Here is a 13,831-nt window from a genome sequence, read left to right on the forward strand (position 1 = left end):
TATTTAATCTGGCTTTATGGCAGTATACAATAGACCACATAATAAGTTTGCGAACAAATATAACTTAATAAGTCTGGTATGTGTGCTTTTCCGTATTTAATCTGGCTTTATGGCAGTATACAATAGATCACATAATTAGTTCGGGAACAAATATAACTTAATAAGTGTGGTATGTGCGCTTTTCCGTATTTAATCTGGCTTTATGGCAGTATACAATAGACCACATAATTAGTTTGGGAACAAATATAACTTAATAAGTCTGGTATGTGTGCTTTTCCGTATTTAATCTCGCTTTATGGCAGTATACAATAGATCACATAATTAGTTTGGGAACAAATATAACTTAATAAGTCTGGTATGTGTGCTTTTCCGTATTTAATCTGGCTTTATGGCAGTATACAATAGATCACATAATTAGTTTGGGAACAAATATAACTTAATAAGTGTGGTATGTGTGCTTTTCCGTATTTAATCTGGCTTTATGGCAGTATACAATAGATCACGTAATTAGTTTCGAAACAAATATAACTTAATAAGTGTGGTATGTGTGCTTTTCCGTATTTAATCTGGCTTTATGGCAGTATACAATAGACCACATAATTAGTTTGGGAACAAATATAACTTAATAACGGCGTTATTATGTATAACGCAAACCGACGCGAGGAGTCACTTTCACCCAAGTGAAACCAATTTCGTATCATATAACAAAATTCATTCACTTCGGTGACTCTCGGTGACTACAGGTGATTGTCTTAAGTTTTTTCCTATTATATAGCGAAGCAAAGTGTCACGAACACTCATTTTTGCTGTCAAAATATTCACTTTCTTCTGGGTCACGTTTGCTTCATTCACTTCACTTTTTTATTTTCGTTTTTTATAATTTTTGAGTAAAAATTGAGAATCTTAACATTTCGTGAAAAAAAGGTTGAAATTTTCTATAGACAGCCGATAAAGGTTATATTTAGAGCTTCGTTCAATGCGTATGCATATTTCGTCAAATTTTACAGGAATAAAAAAAAAAAAAACGAAACCTATAAAATTATAGCCAGGGACCCAAACTGTTATTCCTTTTATAGTATAATTCCTTGCAAAACTATTAATTTTTGACTTTTAATATATTTGGATCAAGATAAAAATTATTTTCGGATTTTTATTTTTTGAGCCCGATAGAACTAGTTAAACTCGGACTTTTAAAAATAAAAGTCCGGAAATAAAAGTTAAATCCGGACTTTTATTTTTTAAGTCCAAAATAAAAGTCCCGCTTGATAACAAAGAAACGGCTTATCCGAAATAATTTTTTTTTTTTAATTTTTATATAACAAAAAGAAGGAATGATGATTCTACATGATATTGCTATAGGGATACCTGGGAACTCAAACATTTTCCCCTAGGACAATTTGTTGGCCAGGACTTTTTCGACTCCGAAAAAAAAAAATTATTATTTTCTGTCCCTGCTTATAAATCAGTGATTCTCCAACAACGTAGTAAATTAAAAGGTGTATCGCAAATTATCTGTCGGCAAACATTGGTACAATTCAGGAACGCAACATCTAAGCCCATTAAACAAGTGGTATCCCAGGGTGGTGTCCTATCCTCGCTTCTGTTTAACTTCTACATATCGAAGCTACCTTCACCACCAGAAGGAGTCACTATAGTTTCCTACGCCGATGACCGCACAATAAGGGCCACAGGGCCAGGCCCACCCATCGATGAGCTAGCTAATAAAATAAGCAACAATCTCCTTATTTACAACATGGACGAGCCAAATGTCGACCATATTGAACATCCACGTCGATGGTATCACACTACCGACTGTCTTACACCCAAAAATCCTAGGTGAGACGTTCGATCAGGATCTACATTTTGGAGAGCATGCAACCGCAATTATCCCTACGATCCAGAACCGTAATAAAATCCTCAATTCTCTTGCCGGCAGCATTTGGGGTAAAGACAAAAAACACTCATTGCCACTTACAAAGCAATTGACCGGTCGATTGCATGCTACGCGTCGCCGATATGATCGCCAAGCCTAAAAGATACTAACTAGAAGAAAACAGAGGCCCAAAATACTGTCCTCAGAACCGCTACGGTCTGTCTTCTTATGTCCCCAGAACACCATCTACATAATGAGGCGAGAGTACTCCCCATTAAGAGAAATGAGATGCTAACCAAACAGTTTGTGTTGAATACCCAGAAACCTGGCCATCCCAAGCCCGGGGGCTTAAGGGGTCATCTCCGTAAGCATTATGACGAAATACGGCACCTGAGAACACACCCGTATGAAGCAAAAAAGCACAAACAGGTCCTCAGTGATATCCTCAAACAGGTGTCGGACCTCTATGCCAGGACTTGCCCGGCAAATCCGGTACTCAAAGAAAAATTCCAAGAACTAGCAAAGGAGGAAATCACTATCCCTAGGAAAATACGCGTCACTCTAGCTAAACTTCGATCTGGGTACTGTATCAGGTTAAACTCTACCTATCTAGAATCAACCCCGACATACAACTTGAAAGAACGTTGAGGGAATTTAATAAATTTCGAACACAAAATATTGAAAAAATAAATTAGAAATTTGGTAATACTCTAGAACAGTCGACTGCTAATACGCGTCCAAAAATATCGTGATAAGTGTCAAACGAAAATAAAAATATTAACTCGTTCAAAATTTATAAACGAAAATACCAAAAATTACCCCGGGTCCCTTCGAAACCGGGCTTGGCATCCATATTATTTTTGCGCAGAACACCTTTCCGCGTTGATAGTCTTCGGCCGCGCGTGGGATCAAAATTAAATGCGTGCAAAATCCCTTTGTCCACAAAATTTTTTTTTAGTGGACGACATTACAACAACCACGTGAAAATTGCCGACTTCAACTGTAAATATCTACGGACAAAGAACACATTATCGGATTATTGTTGTCGAGGTCAATACGCGTCTTTTGACACCTCCCTCTATATTTTTGGACGCATATTAGCAGTCTACCCCTGTTCTGGACTTTTACCAGAAATTTTGTTTGTCGTAAAAAATTTTAAGTTTTATACTATGAGAAAGAACAGGTTAACGTTACAAAGAGTGTAGAATTAACAACTGCAACGAGGCTATGCCTAGGGAAGCTTGGGCGTAGCTGCAATATTGCCAGCTCGTTGAAACGATGTTATTCCGAAAAAATTGCACTGCAAAGTTTTCCGAAATAACAAAAGTAATAAGTGGCTATACTGGCTACGGTTTTGGTTTGATAGTCTCAGTGAATACGTAGTGACTACGTAAGAGAACGAACGGGAATACGTAAGAAGTTATAAAATACGAATTCTGGGTAAATGTGAATGTGAGTGAATGCAACGCAAACATTCACGGTGACATACATAAGGGCCTAAGTGTGGTATGTCTGCTTTTCCGTATTTAATCTGGCTTTATGGCAGTATACAATAGATCACGTAATTAGTTTCGAAACAAATATAACTTAATAAGTGTGGTATGTGTGCTTTTCCGTATTTAATCTGGCTTTATGGCAGTATACAATAGATCACATAATTAGTTTGGGGACAAATATAACTTAATAAGTCTGGTATGTGTGCTTTTCCGTATTTAATCTGGCTTTATGGCAGTATACAATAGACCACATAATTAGTTTGGGAACAAATATAACTTAATAAGTGGGGTATGTGTGCTTTTCCGTATTTAATCTGGCTTTATGGCAGTATACAATAGATCACATGATTAGTTTGGGAACAAATATAACTTAACAAGTGGGGTATGTGTGCTTTTCCGTATTTAATCTGGCTTTATGGCAGTATACAATAGACCACATAATTAGTTTGGGAACAAATATAACTTAATAAGTGGGGTATGTGTGCTTTTCCGTATTTAATCTGGCTTTATGGCAGTATACAATAGATCACATAATTAGTTTGGGAACAAATATAACTTAATAAGTTTGGTATGTGTACTTTTCCGTATTTAATCTGGTTTTATGGCAGTATACAATAGATCACATAATTAGTTTGCGAACAAATATAACTTAATAATTTAACTTAAAAACAAAATGTATTTTTTTAATTCGAAAAAACTCTATTGTACTATTCACGTAAGCGTGCCTTTCAGGTTTTCAGCTCATTTAGTTATTTTTTTAACTTAATAAACAGGATAACTTGAATAGCCCATATATTTTATTTTCTCCTTGCGAACGGGCCGCGGTTAAAGGCTAGTACATAGATAAATTGAAAGCGACCTGTGAAAGAAATCTCCGCTAGGTGGCGCAAGGATCGATATATTAAAAAAACTCGTATTTGTGGTCCGATTTGGTCCATATTTGGAACACATAATACATACATGAATAGAAAGCGACCTATGAAGTCCGATTTGGCTCATATTTAAACAAATATTAAATACAGTCTGGTAGAAGTGGCAACAAAATATTTGGACTTAGATTGAAACAAATTGTGAGGAAAGAGTCCCTGTAATAATAAGTCTCTAAATGAAGTAAACAGAATGAGAAATAATAGGCATTTAAATAAAGACTAAAAACTTGAAAATAAACAAATTTAAAAAAAATTTTAAGTTAAACGGTTTTATTGAGAACAATACTTACATGAAGTAATAATAATACCAAAAGCTATAAAATAATTAGGTAGGCCTAGGTACTAGTCATCACACTCCTAGGGCGTTGTAACGCGTTGATCGGACAATTTCACGCGCCCTACGCTTTCATTTAATTGTCGGATTAACGCCCTAGATTGATGAGGAGTGTGATGACCAGTACCTAGGATCTACCTAATTATTTTCCAGGTTTTAGTATTATTATTACTTAATGTAAGTATTGTTTTCAATAAAACCGTTTACTTGAAAATTTTCCTTTAATTACACGGTGCTACAAAAAAAAAAAAAAATTCAAAACACTTTTCAAGTGACCTAGTGTACGTTGTAGGCCTTGACGAGTGCATCATGATAATGTGTTTCAAAATTGTCTAATACCCCCAAATTTTAAGTTATTGTTTAAAAACCGTTTTTCGTCTACTGCGCGCACTCTAACAATAATAACGTCGTTATGTTTTAACCAAATTTCTACTGCTTTACGGTTTTGGATAGAAGAAGATTCAAGCTTTAAGCTGATATATACATGTTTATACTTTATACAAAAAAATTGGGACATTTTCCAAAAGTTATCTAAGATTTAGTATTTTTTCCCCCGTTTTTCACAGTTTGACAACTTTTTTATGTAACGTATCATAAAGCAAAATATTTGTTTACATTCACCTCAAAGAACTATTTATCCCGAGTAAGAAAACTCACGGTTTATCAAAATCGGTTGATAAATGTTTAAATTACGACATTACAAGAAAATGAATAAAATATTCTATCCGTACTCTGTTAGTTGCTGTGAATCACTTGTATAAATTGAAAATATTTTCATACCTTCCTTGATTTTTGCGTCACTTAGTTTTGGAAACACGGCTTTCAAGTGCAAAAAACCTCGCTGTTTTTTTTTTCAAGTCGTTTGACAAACTGCTTCATGTAGCCCAATTTGAGGTGTAGCGGTGGCAAATAACTTTATCGTTCTGAACGAGTGGAATGTTAACGACGTTTTTTTTCTTCCTATTTCGAGTGTTTTTTTTTTTTTTTTATTGATGGCGTATTGTAAAAATAATACAATGTTTTCTCGAAAAAAATACATTTTGTATGAGAAGATAGCTTAACATGTATGCATATTTGCTTCCTACGCTGTCAACTGCGTTAAGTACACTAGTTTACATTTAAATTATTTTAGTACTTACTAACAAGTGTTGTGCCAACTTAAATATACTGGCGCCGAATTATTTTAACATACTTATTTACTGTGTTTTTTGTTTTTTTTTTTTTTTCTTTTTTTTATAAAAAACATAGAAGAAAAAATTACATATATTTGTATTTTACAGGCTAAAGTTATAATCTAGTAACAAGAGGCTTTTACCTTGCCTCTTGAAATGCAAATAATTGGAACATGTTTTAACATTGTCGGGCAATTTATTAAACATTCTAGCACCATAGCTACGAATTGAATTTGTGCTTCTTTGAGTACGGAAAAAACAAGTTTTTATATATAGAGTATTTCTAAAGTTATAGCTTAGATTTCCTGCGAAATTTAAGTCAAGACTATGTTTAATCAGATTGTTTTTGATTTTGAAAACAATGAGCAGTGTCTGTAGAATACTGTATTTTCTAACGTCTAACCTATTTTCATAAAGCCTGATAGTGGGAGTTATTCTAGGTAGTAACAGGATATTTTTTATTATTTTGTTTTGAAGTATTTGTAACTCATTTATTTTATTTTCTGCACATCTGCTCCAGATTGGGTTTAAATACGTTAAACGTGACATAAAGTACGCATCGTATAATAGCCACAATTGTTTTCTGGGTATATTATTTCTACTTCTATATATTGCGAAATTTGGCGGTATTAACTTAAGCTTCAATCTAGTTATATGCTCGTGCCAATTTAAATTCGTGTCGAACCATATTCCCAGGTATTTCAACTTGTCTACCCTCGTGATAATTTTGTTATCAAATGCGAAACCAGGAAAATCTGTAATGCTCGGTATGGGTTTGAAGTTGTTAAAAATAATGAAAAGTGTTTTTTCTAAATTAATTTTTAATAAATTACAGTCAAACCATTTTTTTATCTCATCCAAATCTGTCCTAATGTTGGTGATTAATTCTTCTAACATACTTGCAGAGTACATGAAGGTTCCATCATCAGCATAAAACTGGGGAACACCCTTTAGATTTAGTTTTAGTACATTATTAATATATATTATAAACAGAGTTGCCGCTATTTTTGATCCTTGCGGTACGCCTGTTTTAATTTCCAAGGTGGACCTCGTTGTATTATTTATTTGTACCAACTGTTTTCTGTTGGTTAAAAAGGTTTCAAATATCTTCAGTTCCTTGCCTTCCAAGCCTAGTTCAGCTAACTTACGAACCATTATCTTTATATTTACTGAGCAAAAGCTTTTGATAAATCTATTGCCAAGAGAGCCACATAATTCTTTTTATCAATATTTTCGTAGATATACTCTGTGCACGATATGCACGCTGCCATGGTGTTGGAGCATTCTACAAAGCCAAACTGGTTTCTGTCAATTATATTGTTTTGTGCTAGAAATGTTGTAAGTCGATCAAGAAGTATGCTTTCAAATATTTTATCCTACACGGCCATTCACTGATTTTGAAATTATCTTTCCTCGACTGTCCCATTCGCATAGATAACAAGGATATTTGGTGCATTCCGAAAGAAATGTCAGAACTTTCAAATCACACACAATTGGCCATTGATGCTTATCATAATCTTCATTGCCGCATAAGTTTATTTCATATTGGTAGCGTATGCTATTGGAACTGATTGAAACTGGTTCTCGTTATGCAGATCAAAAAAAAAAAAATTTACGTAGGTAAACTTTTTTTCAGTTGTAAAGACATTTTCGATAAAACACTTACTTTTTTACGAACTGTCCAAAACTAAACGCCACTCTTTGTTGGTTTTCGTGATCAAGACAAACAAAGAGCTCAGCTATATCTGAACAATAAACAAGTTCATTGTTGACGTCGTCAGCTCGGAATATTTTTTCGAAGGACGATAGGTTGTCATCCCTCGGGAATGTAGCCTTAAAGTTCTTTTCCACAATATTCCACTGTTTCATCCTAGAGTCCAAAATTTCTGTCTGCCTCCAAGACAATCCTAAATTACACACAAAGTCACGAAAATTTCATTTGAGACTACATGACCTTCCGTTGTTAAAACTCCCGTCAGAATTTTCTTCTTCATATTCCAATGCATTTTTCGATTGAAGAGTTCGTTTTTTCTTCCTTTATTGAGCGAGATACGGTTACTACATCAGCATATTTTATGCGGTTACGGGTTTTATAGTGATGACCAACGGTGTTTGTTTGGCAGAAATAGCAATCCAATTGTCTGTGATTTGTGTTTGTGAAGGATAAATAGTTCTTTGAGGTACATGTAAAAAAATATTTTTTTTTATGATAAGTTACATAAAAAAGATGTCAAACAGTGAAAAACGGTGGAAAAAATGCTAAATCTTAGAGAACTTTTGGAAAATATCCCAATTTTTTTGTATAAAGTATAAACATATATATAGCAGCTTAAAACTTGAATCTTCTTTTCAAAACCGTAAAGCAACAGAAAATTGGTTAAAACATGACGACGTTATTATTGTTAAGAGTGCGCGCAGTAGACGAAAAAGGCTTTTGTACAATAACTTGAAAATTTGGGGGTGTTAGACAATTTTGAAACACATTATCATGATGTACCTGTCATGGCCTACAACGTACACCATGTCACTTGAAAAGTGTAAAATCACTGTAGCACTGTCTTATTTTTTATACTCAGCGTGCTTTGCACATACAGTATATTAACTTTGATTGGATAACGGTTCGCTCTGCAGGTATAAAAGAATCGAGATAGATATAGACTTCCATATATCAAAATCATCAGTGTCGAAAAAAAATTTGATTGAGCCATGTCCGTCCGTCCATCTGTCCGTTAACACGATACTTGAGTAAATATTGAGATATCTTCACATAATTTGGTACACGAGCTTATCTGGACCCAGAATAGATTGGTATTGAAAATGAGCGAAATCGGATGATAACTGTTTATAAGCTTTTATTTACCTTCACTTGGCTGTTGTATGTAATGGAATCTTACAAGTTAAATTTGATACACTTCCAGGTGTCCGATTGAGCTGAAATTTTGCACACATGTATAACTCCGATGACAATGCAATATTACTTTGCGAGATTCGATAAATTAATCGATAACACAGTTATCGGTAAAGATTTGTGTTTACTTTGGCATAACAGCCTAAGTCCCATACAAACCCACCGGTACCTAACCGTAGATTTTGAGACTTAGACGTGGTGAATCACGCGTATCACACGTGGTGAATCTCACGCTTGTGAAAAGCGGAGACACAACTCTGTATTTCTGTGTATAACCAACATAGCTGAATTTTTAAGGCTGTTTAACTCTGTGATCTTTTCTGTAATTTATTTTGCTTTTGGAAAAATTACCTATTTGAAAAAAGCTGGCTGAAAAATATTGGCATATTAAGTTGAATCAAGAATGGAAAATCTTGGAAAATTTCAGCAGATGTGGCAATTTCGCGCGTCCGTTGAACGAAATATTGACAATGTATTGATCATCGCTAGGAAATTAGCGACATTCCATCAACTTAGCAGCACTTTAGCAATACTACTGTTATTATTTGGCCGCTCAAACACACCCATATTAATTGTGCATTAAATCTAAAATATACAACTCAAAAATGACTCCGGTTGCATTTATTTGGTGCAAATACACCATAATAATTTACACGGCCAAAGCGATAATAATTTACACGGGTCATCAATTCTTTCTCTGATTCAAAAGCTGAACTACCAGCGCTACCGTCATCAGCTCAGTGTCATCATTGCCAGTAGCGCCAATAACACCAAACTCGTGCCTGACACACAAAAGTCGTTTCACTCAATAGCGCAAGTGAAATGTACTACGCACTCACTACTAAGTAGCGTCAAAAATTCGCTTGGAGTCATTTCGTCAATGAGTTACCATTGAGCTGGCACCGCTTTGGCGCTGGCGCCATGCAATTTATACATCACTAAAATTGCGCGAATGCCCAGGCTCATGACTTTGTTAATCCAGATGGTGAAAACGAAGACTCAAAGGAATGCAACCTTGCAAACAACAGCCGTCATTTTCAAAGTGTAAAAATTTTGTGATACAACGAACGCTAACGCCGTTAGGCTGTTATTGGTAAGTGTTGCATACTTTTCTGCGCACTTGATTTTGTTTTACAGATTTTTGGCGATGGAATTTTAGCTAAGCGAAAGTTGGAATATACGCCTATCCTCGTATAGATAATGCTTAGTAGACCCATCTAGCGGCAGTGGTTAAACAACTAGCTACAGCTACAGGGTGTACCGAAAAGCGGAGACACGACCCTCTGTTGTATGCCTGTATATAAAATATAGCTAAATCAGTTGCGGTGAATTGTGGACACACATAGAATACATAGAATTAGTATAGAGGGTGAAACAAAGACACATACTTCAGTTACATCTGAGTATAATCCGTATTGAAATTTAGTAGGACAAAATTTATGCGCAGCAATTTCAGAGGTGTATTTAAAGTTTGTCGCTTAGCAGTCCATATAAAGTTTAAGCGTAAACCGATATACGCGTGTTAAAAAACACGGCTATAGTCAAAGTCACAATGAAATATGATTTTAAGTTAGTTAACACTGTTTGACACAATTTTATATGTGATCTCTGTCAAAAATGCTTCAACTAACTTAGTCACATTTTATTTCGATTATGAATATGCCCCAATATATTCGGATCATGATATAAAAAATCGTGTACTCATACTCAGTCAGGGTTATTCAAACGTAGCGATTCGTATCAGTAATTTGGTTGAGAGTCTTTTTTCATCCTGACACCGCGTTAGCGTTGAACGCGAAAGATCTGGCTCAACGTATCGTTTCAAAAGCACAATTTCTTTCACTCAGCTGATAATTGATTAGCTGAGCTAGCAGTTGCGCTTTCAAATTCACCCTTCGAAGCAAACTTTTGCTTCGTATTTCAATTAAAATTTCATACAAAAACAAACCAAACACGAGAATAGTTCGTGAGAGACCGTTGTAGCTTGTATCCATATGCATCATAGCTTATACTTACACAATAGTGTTTGTATGTAAACGAATAGATCAGGCTAGCTGCGCTTGGTTGTTTTATACGCTTTTATTGGAATAATTAGGACTGTGATATAAACTGTAAGATTTGATAATTTAGGTGTAAAGTTTTAATGTTAAAAATATATAAATATGTACAATATAGAATTTTTTTGTCGCAGACGGAAAAACCTAATTATCGTTAAAGGTTACAATGAACTTATAAAGTGTTATATTTCTTTAGAGTCAATTTAGTGTTTACTTTTTAGTTAATTTTATTAACCAATAATAAAAGCTTATTTTTAAAAAAGTTTTTTTTCTTTAATTTTATTTTTATATATATAACATTTTGGAAAACATAAAAAACCTGATTATTTAGTAAATAATACACCTAGAATGTTGAAATGTGACGTGCGGACTGATATTGACACTCTTGATAAAAATTTGAAAAAAAAATTTTAAAAATTGGCGTTGCACCGCCCACTTGTGATAAAATCAATTTTGCAAATATTATTAATCATAAATCTAAAATCGTTAAATCTATCGTAACAAAATTCGGCAGAGAGGTTTCCTTTACTATAAGGAATGCTTTGAAGAAAAATTAACGAAATCGGTTAAAGACCACGCCCTTTTTTATATAAAAGATTTTTAAAAGGGTCGTGGACGAAAAAAATATCCTATATCTTTGCAAAAAAGAGCTTTATATTAATGGTATTTCATTTCCCAAGTGGATTTATAACAATAAATAGGAAAAACTTCAAATTTTTAAAAATGGGCGTGGCAAGCAATTTTCTATGTTTCCGGAGCCATAACTCGAAGAAAAATTAACGGATCGTAATAAAATTGGGTACACGAATTTTCCCTATAGTAGAAAATATTTATAGTACAAATGGACGGGATCGGTTAAAGACCACGGCAACTTAGATATGAAATACGTTTAAGTGTCGTAGACTAAAATAATAAGCTATAACTTAGCAGGAAATAGTTTTGAATCAATGATATTTCACTTATCAAGTTTTATTGTAAGAGGAAATGGAGAGGTATTTTTTTTAAATGGGCGGTGCCACGTGTTATGTAGAAAAGTAATTTATCTGAAATGAAATGTGCAATTGAAGCTCACGCTGAGTATATAATGTTCGGTTACACCCGAACTTAGACACCTTTACTTGTTTATTTTCTTTGCATTATTTCTAGCGGTGTAAACTTAATTTCTATATTCCTACATATGCGCCGTTAAATTAACGTCCCATTAACACTTAATACACGAACTTGATTATATCAACCCACTTAGAGCTTCGAGCAGTGTTGGTTTTGAAAACAGATAGAACTAATTAAGTACACCCATTGTACTTTTCTCTATTTATTCATTAAAAATACAGTCATTGTACACATATCACACGATCGTTCTCAACTGAACAAATTTATTCAACTGTGCAAATGTTTACATATATAAAAAAAGAACAACTAAAAGGAAATTTCCTCTAATTAGTTTGTTAGAACAAAAGTTGTTTGTTCAATTTTTATTATACTTGAAATTTTATCAGGTAATTTGCCCAAAAATCAAATAATTATTCATTTAACCTTGATTAAAAGGTATTGTTATTCCTCAGATGTAGTGGAAAAAGCTTTTGTTTGTTTTTTATTCACACAACAAAATGTGTATAAATAGCGCCCAGAAAAACTAACTTGCTTCACTTTAAACTCAACAATCGACGAAGCATCTTAAAATAAAATGAATTTACGTTGTTCTTTCGCGATTCTGTTGTTCATCCTTAGCTCTCTCTTAAATAATACGAACTCGCAATATCGCATTATTGGTGGTAGTGATTGGAATATCCAGGATAGTCCGTACTTGGTATCAATAAATTGTAAAGGCGACTATAAATGCGTTGGTTCTTTAATCACTTTTTGGCATGTGGTTACAGCTGGGCATTGCATGGTAGATTTAGAGGAGGATGAGATCACCGTTGTAGCTGGTGTATCCGATTTACGTGATACATGCCAAAATAGACAAACTCGCAATTCAATGCGTATACATTATGCGCCTCATTTTGATTCGAAAACGCTAGATATGGATATAGCCGTGATTAAAGTGAGTGAACCCTTTGACGGGTGTGATACAGTAGACACAATAGAACTCTGCAGTAGTACATTAACCACGCGCACAGAAATGCGAGTTAGTGGATGGGGTTGCACAACTCCAAAGAATGAGGCCCATTCGTTTATACTCAAATCTGCTCTCATGTATATATTCGAAAAGGACAGATGTGCGGCTTGTTATGCGACGAAAGGGTTATTTTTAACAGAATCTATGATTTGTACTTTTACCCTGGGAGCTGATACGTGCGCTGGAGATTCTGGTGCCCCGGCCGTTGTGGATGGACGACTTTGTGCCGTGGTATCATCTGGGATATCCCCTTATAGCTCTTTTTATCCGGCTTTATATACAATTATAGATAATGGAAATATTCGAGCTTTTCTAAATTCAGAGCAACAAAATTAATTGTGTGCAGAGTGGAAGTGTTGTTTACAAATAAATGTTTATAGTTTTGATTTAAAAAAAAATTGGTTGTTTGTAATTAAAGTGTGACGCATGCAAATGCCTTAGGTTGTGAGATAAAACTTTAATCATAGCTTTGAAGTTCGCTCGTTAATGATGGAAAATGAAAAAAAAAAGAATATTATCAAATAAGTAAGGCAAACTTGACCGATCCATAACGGTATAAAACAGCCGATCCAACCAACCTTATGGAAATCAAAGTATTTGTTATTGATAGCATACGGCCTTTTTCATAACCTTACCATGGCCAATTTATTAGTTTTTGGTTTTGTGCCATATCGATATTCTATAAATTTTTGTTTTCGCTTATTTATTCATATTTTGGAGTAACTATTTTTTGGTTTGAACTGTTTTAGCCAAGTGGGTGAGTTAATGGCATTCAAAACTAAAGTTGTAGATAATTTTACAGAATGCCTTACTTTTCTTTCATTTAATTTCAATGGTATTAATTTAAGTGGCAATTTTATTTATGTAAACATGTAAAAAATAGTGTTTGATTTGAAATTGAATTTGGTTCAGGAAGTGGACCAAGGCCAACCCATTCTACACA

General features: G+C 34.2%; 1 protein-coding gene across 8 annotated transcripts in view; it reads right to left on the bottom strand.

Annotated features, from left to right (window-relative positions):
• Positions 1-13,831, bottom strand: part of tun (tungus) — a 328,073-nt gene that overhangs the window by 195,500 nt on the left and 118,742 nt on the right. The window lies entirely within an intron of this gene.

Source organism: Eurosta solidaginis, chromosome 3, assembly GCF_040869045.1.
Source record: "Eurosta solidaginis isolate ZX-2024a chromosome 3, ASM4086904v1, whole genome shotgun sequence".
Lineage (NCBI taxonomy): Eukaryota > Metazoa > Arthropoda > Insecta > Diptera > Tephritidae > Eurosta > Eurosta solidaginis.